This window comes from Xiphophorus couchianus, chromosome 18, assembly GCF_001444195.1.
Source record: "Xiphophorus couchianus chromosome 18, X_couchianus-1.0, whole genome shotgun sequence".
Classification (NCBI taxonomy): domain Eukaryota; kingdom Metazoa; phylum Chordata; class Actinopteri; order Cyprinodontiformes; family Poeciliidae; genus Xiphophorus; species Xiphophorus couchianus.
In genome coordinates this window covers 30,371,368-30,390,722 of record NC_040245.1, presented here as the reverse complement: position 1 = coordinate 30,390,722, position 19,355 = coordinate 30,371,368, and positions in this window count along the sequence as shown.

Sequence of the window (19,355 nt, the reverse complement as noted above, 5' to 3'; positions counted from 1 at the left end):
TTTATTGTGGTGGTAAACCGTTAAGTGATTTATAAACTAACAACAGTATTTTAAAGTCTCTTCTCTCAGAGGAAGGACTCTAAAACTTGGTGATGTTCTCTATCTTCCTGGATTTAGTCAGAACGGCAGCAGCTGCGTTGTGGATCAGCTGCAGCTGGAGGATTGAGACAGACCTCTGAAGACACTGTTACAGTAATCAATGTGACTAAAGATAAAGGCATGGATAAATTTCTCTAAAGCTTGCTAAGAAATTAGTCCTCTAATCCTGGGAATGTTCTTCAGGTGATAGAAGGCCGACTTTGTAACTGTCTTTATGTGGCTCTGAAGGTTCAGGTCAAAGTTCATCCTGATCTCTAGTTTCTAGCTGCAGTACCTGAAGCTGTGCATTGACTCTAGATTGTTCCTCTTTAGGTCCAAAGATAATAACTTCACTTCTGTTTCTGTTCAACTGGAGAAAGCTTTGGCACACCCACACATTTATCTGTTCTAAGCATCTGTTCAGTGATTGGATGGGTTCAGAGTCACCTGGTGACATCATAATGTAGAGCTGGGTATCATCTGCGTAGTTATGATCACTAATCTTATGTCCTGTTATAACTTGAGCTAGTGGGAGCATATAGATATTGAATAAGAGGGGTTCCTAGATAGAACCTTGGGGTACCCCACATGTGACGTCTGTCTGCTTTGATGAGAAGTTATTTATTGAAAAAAACTAAAGCTGCATACACTGTTGACTGATCTGAAACTGAAAGGTCTAGACACAGAATCACTCTTAGTGTAAGAGGCCAAACAGGACCTGTAGAAATGTATTCTTTTTACCTATATGAGTCTTATGAAGACTTTAAAAATCCTATTGAATCATTTTCATTTGTGTTTCTGGGACTCATGTTGAACCAATCTGCTGCTGAATACAGGGCTTGAATATTCCAGGTTAAGAAGATCTGTAAAGAAAAAAAAAACTGAAGTAATTTGTAACCTGACAAACTTCTGTTAACTAATGAGTTAAGTGAGGTCTGGATGCCAGCTCCCTGTGGCCAGCATCTGCCTGCCTTAATACACAAAGTGAAAGTGACACAAGCAGCTGCTTGTACTCCAGTGAATTCATCTAAACTACTTGCCACACACACACACGCCCTCACACGCCCCCATACATACGCACACACACACACACACACACACACACACACACACACACACACACAGATTAAAACACTTGCTCTGAAACAGATAATCCATATCCACTAGCAGTCCTCAGTCTCCTTGACAGAAGGATAAAGCTCTGTACCTGCTGTTATATCTACTGGCATCTTCCACTCTGACGCGATACAGGTTGCGCCTCATGCTTGCCATTTAACAGATCTAGACCATTAACTGTAGGACTGCATCCAAATCTGACCAGAGGTGTTTTCTAAAGGCCAATAAGTAAATTGAAATGTCTTTCTCTAGCCTGATCTTTAGTGGCGATCATGGAGGAGAGTAATATCAGAAAGAGAAGGGGGAGAAAAGGAGCAAAGATGAGATGGAGGATCGTGAAAAAATATACATTTTCTTATTAAGATTTAAGATGAAAGAGAGAGGCATACATGTAAGACAGGAATGGAAATTCCAGAATTCATTTTTGATTAACAAGCTGTAATTTACTTTATGTTATTGTAGTTAGAACAAAGGTTAGAATTTACAAGGCTATACGTTGGTGTGCTGAAGGTTTCTACTTTGGTGAAATGTTAAGTTACATGCAGAACTTCCTGCTTTTCAGACTATTTGAGGATCCACTCTGCCTCTACACTTCCTTTATCTCAGGCACTGGAGCAGAAAACAAACTTTTTATCACCAAGAGAGATCATGTTCACTATAATACAGTCTGATTGTTTCAGTTGAGAATGACTGACGAACCAACATGAACATAAATAACTGGCAGATCCACACTTAAAACCATTATGCTGTGATGTTTCATTGTAAATTTTATCATAATCATGAATATCTGCCAATATTTGCTTTTTCATGCAAATATTGAAATGTATGTTTCTTGATACCATAATGAATTTAAATTAAATGTCTTGCTGGTAAGTGGTGAAAGGTTTTGGGTGGTAATGAAGAACAAACTCAAATAGGCAAGGCTTTAAATGAACAACCAGCTACTGTACATCTCTATGTCATTTTTACACAAGGTGCAAAAGAAAATAAATGGAAAAGCACAATATTTTAAGTGGATAGACAATATGTAGAACCATACACAAAATAAATAAGTAAAACAATTGAAACAAGCAGATAAAAATACAAAAACTGCAGTAAATTTGTGTTCAACAGAGGATAAGATATATTTTAATGTAGCCATTAGTAGTGTAATAAGAGAGTTTTATTCATTAAGCCCTAATTTCTGGGATGCCGTTAGCAATAATAACAAATTGTGATTGGTTGGTTATTTATTTGTTTTAAAAATACAATAAGTCTGTTTTTCCCTTTTGGCTGTGACACATGGTTTTAGGAAAATGTGTCTAAAGACTGAGCAGCAGAGTTGTTTATATGTGCCATGTAAAGACATGTCACCAAATTTAAAATGTATTCATTTGGTGTCTGGTTGGCTCGGTTGACAGAGTGCATGCACCATGTGAAGAGGCTGTAGTCCTTCACACGGTTGTTCTGGGTTCGATTCCCAGTCTCAGGCCATTTGCTGCAGGTCTTCGTCGGTCAAAATAAAGACAAAAAAATGACAAATGCAGCGGAAAATCGGGCCCGCAAAAGCAAATGCCATCTTGTTACTACGCTCTTCTTCTGTGTTGTGTAGTGGCCCTTGTTGAAAATTGAAAACAGCTACAGATCTCAACAAAATTATTAAAAACTAAATCTGTTCGACAACTAGAGTTCTTTCTGGGGAAATATAGCTTTGTTCATCTCTGTACTTCCTCTGATTTCATTTTTAAACACCCCTCTAATACTAAACAATAATTTTCACAGAATTTTCACAATAGTTGTCAGTGTGACCTGATAAAGTTACTGAATGGTAAGATCAGGTTTTTGAGTTCTTCACTCATCAGGATCAGTCAAGCTGAAATCACTGAATTGTGGTCAACAATTATTTGGTGCATCTGTAGTTTCATCCTTTTAGTACATACAGTGTTATCAAAATGTAAGCATTTTTAAGCATATCTTCAGATTTTGTATGTTAAAGTATAATAAATGAATGAGTTAATTTATCATATTGATATTTTAGCATTATGATAAAATACAATGAATGATTTTTTTCTTTGTAAATTAATTTACAGTATGACTTATTTGCATCAATGGGAGTAAATTTTAATATTGTTGATGTGTGGACATTAGCAGACCCAAGATGGACTGTGGAAGTAAGGATTTAAAAATGGGCACTGACAGAACAAAAAGAGTTCACAGAGGAATCCAGCAGAATCCAGAGATCAAGGAGCTTAAATACTTTAGAGATGTGATTGTGGCAGGAAAGCAGGTGAGTACAACCATCAGGAGGCATAAACAGGAAGCTCTGTGAAATGTGAATAAGGAGCACGGCAAACTCAAGTGATTAATACCAACATAAGAGTCTAAACCAAAATGCACAGAACAGAAAAATTACAACAACAAAAAAAACTCAACACAAATGACTGCACTAACCCAAAGAAAGTCTAAAGAAAAACACAAAAATGATTTAAAAACAAACAGAGCACAGAGAAACTGCTGTGGATCATAACATGAAGAAATTTAAAGGCTGTTGCTACAAGATTTTTGGCTAACTCTGACTTTTATAAAAGTATTAAAGAAAACACATCCTTGTTTTCAAAGTTCTGTAATTTCTAAAATATTAAGGTATTTCTAAAATATTTATTTTTTCTTTATAAACCAAAAAAACCATTTCATATTACCTTTAAAGTGCCGTGAATTTACTATGCATGTTTTACTTCTGGTTATTGATTGGAGTAAACGGGATTCAAAGGTAACATTACAGGAACTACTCTTTTCTTACGTATGATCAGTACATGTGGGAATTTGTTTCATTGTCAACTTTTCTCCTCAGTATAGCAACTACTAGTTTACAGAAGGCTAGTCTTCACTCATGTTCCATGCATTTCTGCATCTCTCTGTCCCTTTCTCTCATGCTGTGGAAGAAGAGCAGAACCAATGGGCCCTATCAGTCCCTGAGGACCAGCATAACCCCCCTCCAACGTTCCAGCAGCCTCATTACCACAAGCCCCCTACAAACTTCCTGTTATTCACTCTTTAAAAAGCATGTGGTTCACAAGTCAGGGCTGAACAATTAAACATGGCAGGTGTGGATGTTTGCTTTGCATTGTGGTCTTATAGAGAAACACTGATGGCCTGAGTTGGTGTTAAACAATGAGCTGCTTTAGTTGATCAAAAACTCATAGAATCCATTTTTAGGGTAGCACTGATTAATGATTGTTTCTATACTTTTGGAGATATACATTGTTAAAAAAAATGACACTCCCATTATTGTTAAAAGGCTTTATGTAAAACAACAATAATTGATTGAATTATCATCAAATTACCTATTTTGTTATTTCATCGGGGGCTCAATGGACTCCTCCTCTTAGCCCCCTGCAGGTCTCCAGACCCCACTTAGACAACAATTGTCCCTGTATTAGCAGGCTGTGTGGCTCCCAGGGACATCTCCTGAAAAAGACCGTTATATTGTCGCCAATGTGTTTGTGCGTGCGCGCAAATGTGTGTGTCTGTGTGTGTATGGGTGCTTGTATGTGTGCCCTTGCTTGTTTTTTAGAGAAACCCTTCTTCTACTGTCATGAGCACAAAAGATTCTTTGGTGCTCCACTAGATGGCAGTGTTGTGTGTTAGTCTTTCCTTGTCCAGTCACCTCCAGCAAATCCCCCTGACCATGAATTGTGTTTCACAACTGAACCGTAACATTTAGCACTTTGCTTATGAAAATATATATGAAAAATAATGGAATTATTAAAATATGACCACATTTAAGAAGATATATTATTTTGTTTTCTTAAATATGCAACATGTGAACTAATTTTTGGTTGTCATTTTAACAAACATGTTTATATAATTTCTATAAAACATGGACATTATTTTGTATTAAATCTTATTGAGGTTGAGCTTTAAAATAAACTACATGAGATATTAAATTTATTTTTGCAATCCTTTCCTTATGCCATTTGTGTTACTTAATAAATACTTTTTGCTTTGCAAAGCCTCTGTCCCACATTTATTGAAGACTTCTTTTTTTTCCTGTATTGGACGGCAGAGTTTTTGTTTTAAATCAAACAGAAGTTTAGGACAGTAAATCAACGATCAACAATCAATGATTAGCTGTGACTGAGCCTTAACACAACGTTCCCGATGTTCCAGGTTTATTAAAGATCATCATTTTAAAATCAAAGCTAATGATACAAGTAGAATATTTAGTATGATAACACTGGTCTGTTCTAACACCAAAATGTCATTATTATTTCTTTTAAAAGTTGCACATTATAAACACTAATGCTTCTTTTAAGTCAAGTACCTGGACTTGTAAGTTAAAACTTTATAGAGAACTTGATTTGTTGGTTTGTAACTCCATGTTTGTCTCAGAATATAAATACACTGTTCCCAAATTTAAAAGTAGGTTATTAAAGATGCTAACTATCTTTTATTGAGGGCCCACATTTCTACAATTATAATAATATAATTGGGCCATTTTTTCTTTTTACTACTTTTGCCCTCTGGGCCAACTTTAATTCCATGTTATAAAACATTTTGGACCAGAAAGTTCTACATACTACCAGATCCTCTAAGTTCAAGTTTGTTGTCTGTTATACTTTTTTTAAGATTCAGAACAATGAAAACATCAGCTCTTTGAGATCTAAACAATATCCAGTTAAAGGACCAGCAAAATAGAAACTCAAGTCCAATCTGAAACGATAACGGGTCTGAATGTCAAAAAAGAAACAAAAATGCTCCTGCTGTATTACTCTTTGTAAATTGTGTTCATTTTTCAACATCTTAAAAAATCAAAACAACAAATTGCATAACAAAAATGTACAAAAATCTACGATAAATAGTTATCTATTGGAATTGCCCATTTATTTTTTGGGGCATTTTTCAAATCTAGAAAATGCAATGACAAAAGGAAATGCCTGGAAACTCAGAACATTTTTTCTGAACTCAATTATCTCTTTTTCCGTGCTCATCCAGATCTAGAAATTTCTCAAAACAAATTCCATTCTTTTCCAAACTGCTTAGGAACTCTGGAACAAACAGGTCTCATGACAGGAACACATCGTCACAGATAAGAGCAGCAGCAGCTGAATGGACTGGCAGGTGAAGCCAGCAGACCTTTGTTAACATTTCCCTTCAGTAGAAAGATACGCTCCAGGTATAATACAGTAAAAGTTGCCCACAGGATGCTCTTGTATCAATTAGTTACGCTTGCTTTACCCTCAATATTCATGTTTCATTGAAATGATTAGCTTGGATGCTTCTTCATTTGCAGAAATACGAGAACAAAATGTGGTTTAAACTGAAATAGTTTAAAGAGTTTAAAAGTAAAACTATAGAAAAAGCTGTTAAAACTGTAAACACACTGTGGAGTTATTATCTTAAACCAGCTGCATATACATGACGCAGTCTTTGAGACTTTCATTTTACAACATCATATTGTTTTCTGGAAAAACACACACTAAGCTCTCATACAGCAGCTGAGACAGTCAACCTGGAACATTTGAAGTCTTAAAGCTTTACTGGTTTCAGACTAATTCAAAAACAAGCTGAAATGCTTGGTTCTTGTTGAAAATTGAACAGCAAATAAAAGAAGCAGACTTTTCTTTGGACTAACAAACATAAAAGAACAAAAGTCAGCTGGTGTTGAATGAATATCTGAAGAAACCTTCTACTGTGAAACAGGAAATGATGAGAGAGAGGTGGGGTATTGAGGAGAAAAGAAAAGTTGCCTCCAGAGGATTCTGTTCTCATTAGGCCTTTACTCCATTTATTAATAGTCAGTCATTGGGATTGCAAGGAAATTTCCGTTGCCTGCCACTATGCATGTAGGAGTGATTTTTCTTTCACTCAATTGGCTTACTGTTGCACTATTCGACCTGTGTGTGTGTGTGCGTGTGCTTCCTTGCGGGCGTGTTTGCGTGTGTGTGTATGTGTGTTGAAAGCACCTCACCATAGCTTCTTTTGCCCATTCTCTCTATCTTACACACTTCAATGGAAAGCTGTCAAAGTTATTGGGAAAGTAAGAATGGTGTACAAGCTGGTAAAAATGTCCTGCTATTGGTTGTCACACATGTCAATAAGTGTGTTCATCTGTGTGTGCTCTCATGTTGGATATTTATAAATGCTTTTTCTCTGCATTGCCTTTTCTGTTTACTTTTTATCCTAGGTCATTTCCAGCCTTTTGAGTTTCAGAATACAAAAAAGGTGTAAAAAATTATAAATGTTCCTCATTCTGTCTGCACTGATTCATGACACAAAAGTGCAGAGGGTGATTGCTTTAAGTGCATTTAATCTAAAAACAACTGCATCAAAATATAATTTTATTTTTGAAGTATCTCACCAGATGTTTACATAAACTGGATGAAAGAAGAAGTGCCATACAACCTAAATAAAATCAAGTGTGACTAATTGGATTCAAAAGTGTTTTCTTTACCCACAATAAAGGTAGAAAATATGCAAATAACAGATTAATAGTTATTTTGTTGTGTTGTGAACCGCTGCAGCTCCTCCAGACTTACCATGGGCCTCTCTGCTGTTTCTCTGATTAATGATCTCTCTGTCCAACCAGTCAGTGTAGCTCGTCAGATGGTGGATTGAACTAGTCTTGTGAAACTGGGATGTTCCTGTTTACAACCTAACCATGCTTTAAACTTCTCCAAAACTTTCTCCCTGATCTATCTGCCGTGTTCCTGTGTATCATGATGCTGCTTGTTCATTAAACTCCAAAAACCTTAGATTTCCTCATAAAACAGTTAAATTTGTACTGGAGTTGTATAATACCAAATTATTCTTGACTAGATGAACTGTAGTAAAGGAACTCTAGAAAAATATAGCCACACTTCTCAGATATTTCTTTATTTGAAAAAAGGAAACAATAATAATACTATGTATCATTTTCCTCCTACATATAAACTACTTTGTCATTAACATCAAATCTCAGAAACTACATTACAGTTTGTAGGTGGAATTCAACAAGTATAATTCGCAAACTACTGTTTGTCATTGGTTAAAGTCAATGTTTTAAAAATATTTGCATCAGCTGACATCAGCAAACAGAACTCTACATTCAAAGATGATTTAGGCTTTTAAATAACATACAACTGCCTCAGAGAGTTTGTACTTCTTATCGTTGTTTGTTTTAAATCTCTAAACATTTTTAACAGCAGAAACTCTCAGGGACACATGATTTTAATGTGATAAAAACATTACATTGGATGTTTTTATTCAATATCTTGCAGGGTTATATGGTTGTTACTTGCATTTAAGGCACCTGTGACCATTAGTGTTAGTGTGTAGAACTAAACCAATTACCCAGACATGAAACTGTTAGAACAATAATCAGGCAACCATCAGAGTGGATCAAATGTTTGTCCCAATTCTGTCTATTGAAAATCTAACGAAAAAATGAAGTAAAAAAGACAAAAAAACCCAAAACAAAATAGATCTAATGATTGCTGACTTATTTCAATAAGTAATATATATTTTTTTATTTTAAGGAATACTTGTGTGTAAAATAAACACAAAATCAAACTGAAGATAACTGTAAGGTATCTTTAAGTGTGGTAAGCTGCAGTGAGGACAAAGATTGTGTGCAAATGTGTTTGAGCTCTTTTCTTTTAAAGTCCATTATCATCATCCACAGCAGGGTCAACCAGAGGGTGGCAATATCTTATTTACACACACACAGACACACTCTCACCAGCACAACAAATTGTGTGTGATGCCAGGTGCTTCAACTGCACTGTAAAGGCTGCAGGATTAAGTCATATATTTTGACCACATGTCTGTCACCGTGCAAACTACAATTATATAGAATCATTTAAACCTCTGACTCATTACACACACACGCATGCACACGCCAACACACACGCAGTATCTTTACAAGGACTGTGCACTCACTTTGATTCCTTTTTCATTCATTTCTATAACATAATTCTGACCATTACCCTAAATCTAAATCTAAATCATTATTGTTACATGTCTAACCCTAAACCTAACCTAAAACCAAGTCACACCTCAGCCAATGTGAAACAAAGAGTTAACTGATGTCAGCAATAATATTGGAATAGTAGGCAACAAAACTGTTAAGTGCTCAAGTCTCAAAATATGCCAACTTATATTGCTATATATTACTCTTATGTTTTTATGCATGCTTTTCATGCCGTTTATAGGTGCATTAAGTGCAGGGTCATGTCTTAGCTAAGTTGTTTAGCATAGCCCACACTCCTCATCTTCCTCACTGCTCCACATTTTGCTCTAACGTTTTTGGGCACACTTAGTAAAACATGTTGAGGTTGTTCATCATGGTTTCCGACAGACTGATTAGCTTGGCTCTCACCCACACCGCTCACACTGGCTCCAATATCTCCACTTCTTTCATGTGCTTTAATTCTCCGTAGCTTGAATGCAAAATGAGAAGTGTCTTTAAAAAAATTAATTAATAAATAAAGCAATAAGTAAAATATTAATGTAAATACGACTGTCCTTTTGTCATTTTGCTGTTATTTTGATAAACTGGCTCAGTTGGCTTGATAAGTGATAATCAAGCCAACTGAGCTTGATTGGGCTATTAAAAAGCCCATTCTCTTTTTAATAGTAATCTGAATATTTTATTTATGATGTACATAACTTTAAAACTGATAAGCAATTTAGTTTTTTTTTTTTTTTCTTGTTATACTTTTTTGTTTTTATTAAAAATGCCCTTGACTTTGGACTTTTGGTATTGGAGTTTTAAAGGTAGAAATATAAATGCTTAATTGAAGGGCCAGAGTTTATATGACATTAAGAAGCTTGTAAGTGGCTGTAATGTTAAAAATGAATGTTTTATGTAATTATCTGGAGATAACTACAGATAATTATCTCCGGATAATTATCCAGTTAATTACCAACAAGTCAGAGAAATCTGTTTACAACTTTATTATTAGTCAGCTTGTACCAGATCCAAGCAGTTACTGGAACGCACCGTGTTAAAGTAAGAGTTCCCACATCCTGTTCCACTTTGTTGGAAAGATGAACCTTTCAATGTATCAAATACAGGACCGCACACACACACATGCCCATGACCACCCACTACCCGCACACGCCCACGCACGCCTACACGCACACACACACATATATGCATGCACACACAAAGACAGAAGCAGCTAAGCACCTTAATCCCCAATCTGTGTTTGATATTCAGGGCCAGGGTCAAGGATTACAATAAAAACTTATTATCAGATAATGCAAGAATTTTTATTCCATTGGAGTGCCTGTTCAAACGCACTCTGAAATGCCCAGCTAGGAAGAAATACCAAAGGGTTAAAATGAGGTACCAACATGACAGGTTAGGGAAAGGAAAAAAAAAACATGAGGAAAACAGATTAAAAATTTGAAAACTAAAAACAGAAAGGACAGGACAAAGTGACAAACCAACAAAATATAAGAATATAAGAATTAAGATGTGTACTAAGAGGAACTAAACCAAGAGAGAAAGCAAAACTGTAGAGAGAAAAGAAGAAGAAGCAATGCATGTGGATGAACGCAGAGCGGTGCTTAGTGGTAGTACATGCTGCAGGCATGTGAAACACAAACAGTGATCTGGCTCCAGAAGGACTGACATGGGTCAAGCTGTAAATGATAGCGCCATCTCATTTGAAATCACTGCTTTGAATTGTTTCTTGTCAAAAAAGCTGAAGTTCGTTGACCATGACTGATTTGTAAAAGCAATAAAAAGGGTAAAGAAGCCAAAGGATGGATTCTTTCTATATACACCGTAAACATATGAATGTACTTCCTCTCTCATTTTGTCTTGTTGAATCATGAGTTATAAATGAAAGCTAACTGCTGTATTGGAGTGTAAGACAAGACTGCCATGAGATTGCAACACGTGTGTATGTCCGTGCAGAAGCCCTTTAGAATTCTTTTTTTTATAGATTTAGGACTTTGATAAAAGAATTCTAGAACATTCAGCAACACTTTATTTGAAGGGGTGTGAATAAGACTGACATGACACTGTCATAAATAAAACACCTGTTATGAACATGAAGGAGTCTTTGTAATTGTTTATGACTGTTGTCATGAATCCACAGTTGACACTTTTAATGCACCTTTGCATTAAAGATGACATTATATACTGAATGACACTTCATGACACTGTCATAAACATTCATGTTCATGTTTATGACAGTGTCATGTCAGTCTTTTGCACAGTCCTTAAAATAAAGTGTTACACAAAATTCTACTAAGTCACACAAATAAAATGTAAAGCATTTCACATTACCGTACTTTTATTATCATCTGAATCTGTTATGATCCTGAGGTCTCACTGGGATAACTTATCCTGTCTAAACTAAAAACAAAAATGTGTTTACCAGTCTTTCAAAATGAAAACCAGGCTTACAGCATGAAGGTACAACCAAAAGCAGAGCTGACTGAAACGTCAGAGGTAATACTTGCCTCTTACTGTGAAAATCTCAAACCAATATTTCATTTAGATTTCTCAGCAAACTCATGTTATATATGTTTTGAAAGGAACAGGAGTTTGGAAGAAAGGCCCTGTCCTAGTCCTTGATATACATATACATATTTTTTGTGTAGACAAAATAGTGGTTAGTTTAAAGAGGAGTATTAGAGGGAGCAAATAGGACAGGAAAAAGAACCTGGGAGAATTCTACTGAGGACAGAGGGACGACTAGGGAGAGGAAGTCCAGGTGACATCATGACTTTTTCTGTCTCACCTAACACTGACATCTCCTGAGCTTGAGGCTGACATAGACAGAGTATCTTCCATCTGTGTTATCTGGGATCAGATAGCAATACATGTGTGTATGTCAGTGCAGAAGGACCTTTGGAATTATGCAATGTATTTACAATGGACCACACTAGAGCATGTGTGTGAGTGTGTGTTTTGTATGCTGTCTTCTCAGATTGGCCGCATAAAAACACAGAAGCATTTCTATGTAATTGCACAGGTTTGTGTGTGTATTTGTCTAAGTGTGTCTTTGAAGCCTAAGCCCCTTCTACATTGTATTAACATTCATGGAGCCAGCAGGGCATGTCAGAGCCAATAATGACCCCAGAGAGAGGGCTGGGGGATAGGGGAGGGCCACGGAGGTGCCTTGGGGTTCGGGTGTTGGAGGCCGGTGTGGAGCCGCTGCAGCCAAACAAGGAAAGAAATACAAACTGTTCAGGCATAATAGTAATACCAAGAAAGACGACTGTAGAATGAACTGAATAGCCTGGATGCAAGCAGAATAACTCATGGAAGATTTGATCCATGATTATTCAGTCATATTAGTATCTACAGAGTTTGGAAACATACCTTAGAGACTCTATGTTCTTAAGCAGTTTTTCCGTACTTGCTGCCGTCCGTTTGAGTGAGAGCTGTTGTAGAAGAATGCTGTTGCCAGTTAAAATGTGTGAATGATCCTTTTCTCGTTTACTTGTGACAATCAGCCTGAAGAGTGATTTTTATCACAGGATATTACTGATGATTTTTAGGAGCTGCTGCATATCGTCCTGAATCAACCAACAAGAATAAAAGCTATTTCATGTTAAAAGCTGCTAAATATTAAAACTGCTGTTTTTCTCTGATTATTGTTGCAAAAGAAAAAAAAACACATTATGTGAAGCTCTTCATACATCATTCAGTTTTTGAGAAGATACTGAATGATGCATCTTCATCAGTATCTTCAATGGAGATACAGTACATTCATTCAAAAATACTTTCATAATCTTATGAAAGTACATTCATAAGATAAGATTATGCTTCATCCATAAAGTTGATTAAAAGCTGGCGTGCCGTGGTGGCGTAGCGATTAGCACGACCCGTATTTGGAGGCCTTGAGTCCTCGACGCGGCCGTCGCAGGTTCGACTCCAGGACTCGACGACATTTGCCGCATGTCGTCCCCCGTCTTCTTCCCCGTTTCCTGTCAGCCTACTGTCATATAAGGGACACTAGAGCCCACAAAAGACCCCCTGGAGGGGTAAAAAAAAAAGTTGATTAAAAGCTGATGATAGCAGAACATGGATAAAGTTGGTAGTTTTGGATTGGATTGGTAAAAATCCTCCTGAAGACTCTAGTGGTACGCACAGACCAATGGAAACTTTAAGTTCCATTCTACCATCCTTACAGCTGAATATTTTAGACACACATTTGACAGCAAAAAGTCATCAACATCTCCTCAAAAAGCAACACATAAACATTCAGTCTGAAGTGATTTATGGCGGTATGAAAAGCAGTCATTGACATCTTTCAGTTTAGAAAAGAAATACAAAGCTATTTCTAAAACCTGTAGCCTCAAATGAACCACAAGACGAGAAATCATGAAATATATTTACCTATCCCAATAACGGCATACCTACCAAAGCACAGCGGCAATTCATCCAAAAGTTCACAACGGAACCATACTTCAGGCCTCCAGCCTTGGTTAACATGATTGTTAATTATTAGACAGCAAGAAAGACACTAGATGAGGGAAGAGGCTAAAATTACTGCTGAAACCTGAAGGCTCATTAAATCAAACCAAAAAGCATCTTTCTGATCCCTAACATTTCTGGAAAAATATTTTGTTTACTGCTTTTAAGTTTTAGTACAATTAAGTTTTACTGACAGACCAAATGTGTCTGTCTTGTTACATCTGGCACAAAACTAACTCAGTATCTCAGAAAAAGAATCGTTACCCTAATTACCGTATATTCCGCACTATAAGGCGCACCTAAAAACCTTCAATTTTCTCAAAAGCCGACAGTGCGCCTTATAATCCGGTGCGCCTTGTATATTCACCAATATTGAGCCACCACAGGTCTCGCAACTACGGTAAGCAGACGCCGACTTCATTTTCCCCGTAGAAGAAGAAACGGGTGAAAGCAGACGCCAACTTCATTTTCCCCAGTAGAAGAAGAAACGGGTGAAAGCAGACGCCGACTTCATTTTCCTGTAGAAGAAGAAACGGAGGAAAGCAGCCGCCGATGCAGCCAGCGGTGCACGCTGGGTTTTGTGTAAAGACCCCAAAATAGCTCCTATTAAGAGACACGCTTACAACGCAGAGTTTAAGCTCAAGGTGATCAGTCATGCAGTAGAACACGGGAATAGAGCAGCAGCGAGAGAATTTAACATGAACAATCAATGGTGCGGAAGTGGAGGAAGCAACAGCTATTCATTTTGGGAATGAAGGGAGTTTTCAGAACGCTGGTTTGTAATCTATTAATAAAGTTTGACTGACCTATCTGACTATTTTGTTGACATTCCCTTTAGCGCAGTTCCATCTAATGGATGCATAACGTAACCCCAGCCTCTACTGTAGCGTCTATTCTATGCGCCTTATAATGCGGTGCGCCTTATAGTGCGGAAAATACGTATCCTTTTTGACCAAGGCTCTTCACCCCAAGTTGCCTGTAATCTGTGTATCGGTGTCTAAATGTGTACACATTTGTGAGTGTGAATGAGTGAATGTGTCTCTAGAATAAAGTGGTCAAAAGACTGGAAAGCTTTACATAAATTCAGTCAATTATTGATTGACAGTTCAAGGTGCAAATTGTGTAACTCCATAATTATGTGTAGAAAATTAGTAGTTGATGCATGATTTTAGTGCTGAATGAATTTACTTGAGTATGCAAATTACTTGTGATGTTTGTTTTTTGGTTTATCAGAAAAAAAAGAGTAACCAAGCACAATGACATTTCTGCAAGTTTTACCTGCACAAGGTTATGTTGATGGAGGTTATTGGGTTATTAGGAGCAGATTGGCTGCTACCACCTTTGAGTGAGGAGCATTAGTTAAGGTGGAAAAAGGTACCACCTGAGCATGAGCATGACAGATGTGAGCACAGGGGCTCACAGCAGACTTCAAGCTGGGGCTTGCTGTCTGTCTCTGCAGCTACAGGAAGAGAGAGGAAGTGGGTTGACCTGGGGGTCATCATGACAAAATGGTTAACAACAGTAACAAAGCACTTTGGGTTGCAGGTCAGGGTCATATGGATGAACAAAGAGGAGACTTTTATGTTGCTGTGGATCATTAGAATACAGGTGCTGGGATAAACTGCCACACGGTAATGACTTTAGACTGCTTTAACAAGATGGCGCATTAATCACACTCCTAAAGTCTGCTTGGTGTGATCGTTCTCGTTGCTGCTCTGTGGTAACGGAGGTTGTAGAATTATAAATCCGGTTTAGAGTGCTTTCCCAAAAAAGTGATATTGTCATTCCTATAAGTACAGTGTCTTTAAGAATGCCATAAGAAATAAATTCTGATTATTCTCTGAGAGCGGGCTTATCACAGTCACATTCGAAAGATTTTAAATCTCAGCCCAGAAAAAGAACATGCAAGAAAATCTCCTGTGAGCTGCTTCAATTACAACACATCACTGTACTAAACCCTGCTAAACAGCACATTGCCTATGCTCTGGTAGCTTGCAGCACATCCTTAATCTACTTGATGTGTAAGTGCATTCTTGTATGCCTGTATGTCCTTCAGACAAGCTCAGCATGTTGAGCAATAGGAGGCTTTTTGCTGGATTTTTTTATTCAGTAGAAAATGCAGGGAGAGGAAGATCCTGACCTCAAGATCAGTCACTCAGAAACATGGCTGCAGACCTCATCTCCATAGGAATCAATAGACTACAGTAATAATGGCGACCTATGGAGCCAACATCAAAGAAGCCAGTGACCTTTCTGGGTTTAGGGTTGGGGGGCGACTGACAAGCTCACATGAATGTGTGCACAGAATAAATGTTTTGTCAGAGGACAATGTTTGCAAGACACCTTCCTGTTTCTACCAACAGCGGATTACACGAATTTATAGCTACAAGCATGCACAGCCCCCAAATACAAACTTTTAATTAGAAGAGTCCACCTTCTGGTTGACACTATTTTTTTCTTCATAAATTTCAGTTTGTTAATCTGACCATGTTTTTGCATAAAAAGGGAAAAAATGGAGGTGAAAAAGTATTTACCCCCCTTACAGATTTACTCTATTTTCAGTTGGTTTTTTTTATCACATTGAAATGTTTCAGATGAAACATGTTTTATTCTTACATAACAATGTAAATACAAGAATCAGGTTCATATGATGTTCTCAGTTATTAGGTGAAATCCAACCAAATACCACTTCATTCTGTGAAAGAGCAATAAAAACATCATAATCATAAACCTCAACATTTTATAGGAGTGGTGTTATGTAAAATTCACTTTTTTGAGCTTCATAGTATGTTATAATATCATTCATTCATCAAAAAACATACCCACGGTGTTGCTGTGATTCTTTCATGCATGTTTGAGAACTTTTTGAATCTCCCATGGCAACCATTTGTGGTGCCTAAACGCTTGCTGTCACAAAGCACCGCCCATTTCCACCTCACAGAGCATCTCAGTTGTAAAGGGCATAGTGAGAAGGATTGCTGTGATGAAGTGTCAGAAAGAGAGAGAGACCCCCCCCCCCACACACACACACACAATTTCACAGTGTCAAATTACAAAACCTAATTTCTTTTGAGTCAAGTTTTACACATATAGCATTTTTATAACAACTAAAGATAGCGTAGTTACTTGATTGTACCATAAGATGGTAGTATGTGACTCATAAATACAAAGTACAGCTCTTTAGGTTCAGCATTTTTTTCCAATGTGTACTTGAATGGTTTTTAGTTCTCAATTAAAGTCAGGGTTCTGAATCACAGGAAAGCACTATTTGTAGATAAGACAAGCAATTAAATCTTGCTTGGATGTTCACTTTATTCTCAAACTGTTAGGTAAACTAAATATACAGTGAGTCAAGCCTGTCCATTATAGACAAGTATTTTACCATACTGAATAACAAAAGTATACTGAATCTATTTTCTCAGGGAACAACATCACTGCAACAGATCATTGTTACTGTTCCTAATTCTTCAGAGAAGAAAGTATTAACAACAAATTTTGCTGAAGGCAAACTAATGCAACCTTAAATGAATTGTCAATTTAGAGATCTACATTCCAATTTATATATTTGGATTTTATTATATATGCTTTTCTAGTAATTTGAGGTTATTGCTCTTAGAAAAGACGTGCTTGACCCTGGGCCACAGTCAGAACAAATTCATTTGAATTCCTTTCACCGCCCACCTTTTATCTGTATGTGTCCAGTCAAACACACGGATTTGATTTAATAAAATTGTAAAGGCACATTTTTCTTCCAATCTGTTTTTGGCCAGAGGTACAGAACATTTACAGGTTTTCTTAATTAATTGAATCATACTGAATGTGAACCCCAATTTAATGTATAACCATAGGTGAATTGTATGCATATGTTCTGTGTTATTATGAACATGAATTTATTTACATATCAGTCTTCCTTGTTCATTCAGGCCCTACCTATTTTTTGCATTGAAATGTCAGTCTGTGTACCAGCAGTATGTACAAGTGTTTGCAAGTCCCCAGTAATAGTGTGTAGATATCAAACGGAGCCTCTGACATTTTTCCAGACTCACACATAATTTCCCTCAGAAAGCTGTGGCAAGAACAAAAGAGGACCTGAACACAGCGAGCCCCTATCTCTAGCACATGCCACTGTTAATCAAAGACAATTAAAAAGGGCCCTTCCAGCAAATCCAGCCATGGTGATTTATGCATAAATTACAGGACTCATTTGTATGCAATAGATCATGTTTGTTGGGTGCACTGCCCCATTGAAGCCAGATCAGGCTTTCTGAAAATTACTGAGTGGAGATAACAGCTACAGTATGTCAGCTGGATGGGTGATTATGGGATGATGGAGGTAGTGGGCGGGTGGCGGTTCAACTTCTCCATGTCATCTAAGACAAATGTTGTTGATGATCTCATAATCTTGGGTGAAAACCTTGAATACATTCTGACATATTTATCAAATAAAACCCAGTGAACCTTTCAGTCTTTTACATGAAGATAGAGTTTTCAACAAAAGCACTTAACAATACTTAGGAATGGTCCCTCAGTCTATCGACCAGGGATCTCAAATTTTGTGCATATTTTGAACCGCATGTTTTCTGCAGTTCAAAACATGCAGAAAACCTAAAAAAGTATCTGTCTAAAATGACCCAAAGCATACAATTAATATGCTGAAAAGCTAAACTTCACTTTAGCCTATCGGATGACGATGAGCAAAAGTGAGCGTTACGCTATGATCGACTGTCAACAAGTGAGAGCATGGTTACCTTGAAAAAGTACTTTGATTTTTGATTACTTCTTAAAAAGGTAACTTAGTTTCTTCACTGATCACTTGATTTTATAGTAACTAAGTTAGATTACAAGTCATCTTAGTAGTTACATTCAGCAGCTGCCTCAAAAAGATGATCATCAGGCCTAGTCAGCAATGTTTAAGGGGAGCATTTCCTCACTTATGCTGTCCAACTAACTTCTTCAACTGTCTTTGATTTACTGGTTTTGCATCAAAATCCAGCTTTCAAATTTTAATTGCAGCTCTTTTGCATCACCAGGTGGGACTTGCTCTGATGTTTTGACTACCGTGAAGCGACTCCAAATGTTTCTTCAAATATAATGTAGTTAGTGTTTAAGCTAGATAGGTTGTAAGAATATTGCCATTCCCCAGTACAGTACTAAAATATTATATGCAGTTGTTATACTACAAGAGTTGAAAGATTAACAATTGACAGTCAAAAGGTTTACAATAACAATATGAGATGCTGATAAAAGAAGGTTAGCTGATAAAAAAAAGCTATGGAATGTTGAAAGATCAAGCCCAGATGGTAAAGGGAGGCTGTAGGATGCTGATAGATGAAGACCAGCTACTAAAGGGAAACATCAGATGATAGTGCTTGAAGGCCCAATGGACAAGCCAAAATAATAGCTAATGAAATGGAGAAGCAATGAACGATGTAAGCTTGTCCATGAGAAGAGAAGGTTTATTTTTGTTGTTTTCTAAATGCTTATTGTTTGAATGTATTCCTGGGTTAAAACGGGCAGACATTAGAATATTTTTTCTTCTTCTTTCTACTGACTTTCATTTTATTGATTTGTATATTTCCCTCTATTGTATATAATTGTTTTGTTTTTAATGAAATGAACAAATATCAAACCAAGCCAAACCCAGCAGGAGAAAGGAAGCAGATGTGCCAGATGACTTCTGAACAAGAATTAAAAGGAACACCAACCACCACCAGTTAATTGGGATTAGTGTATATGAGTGCTGACCACTTTGAGCAGATAA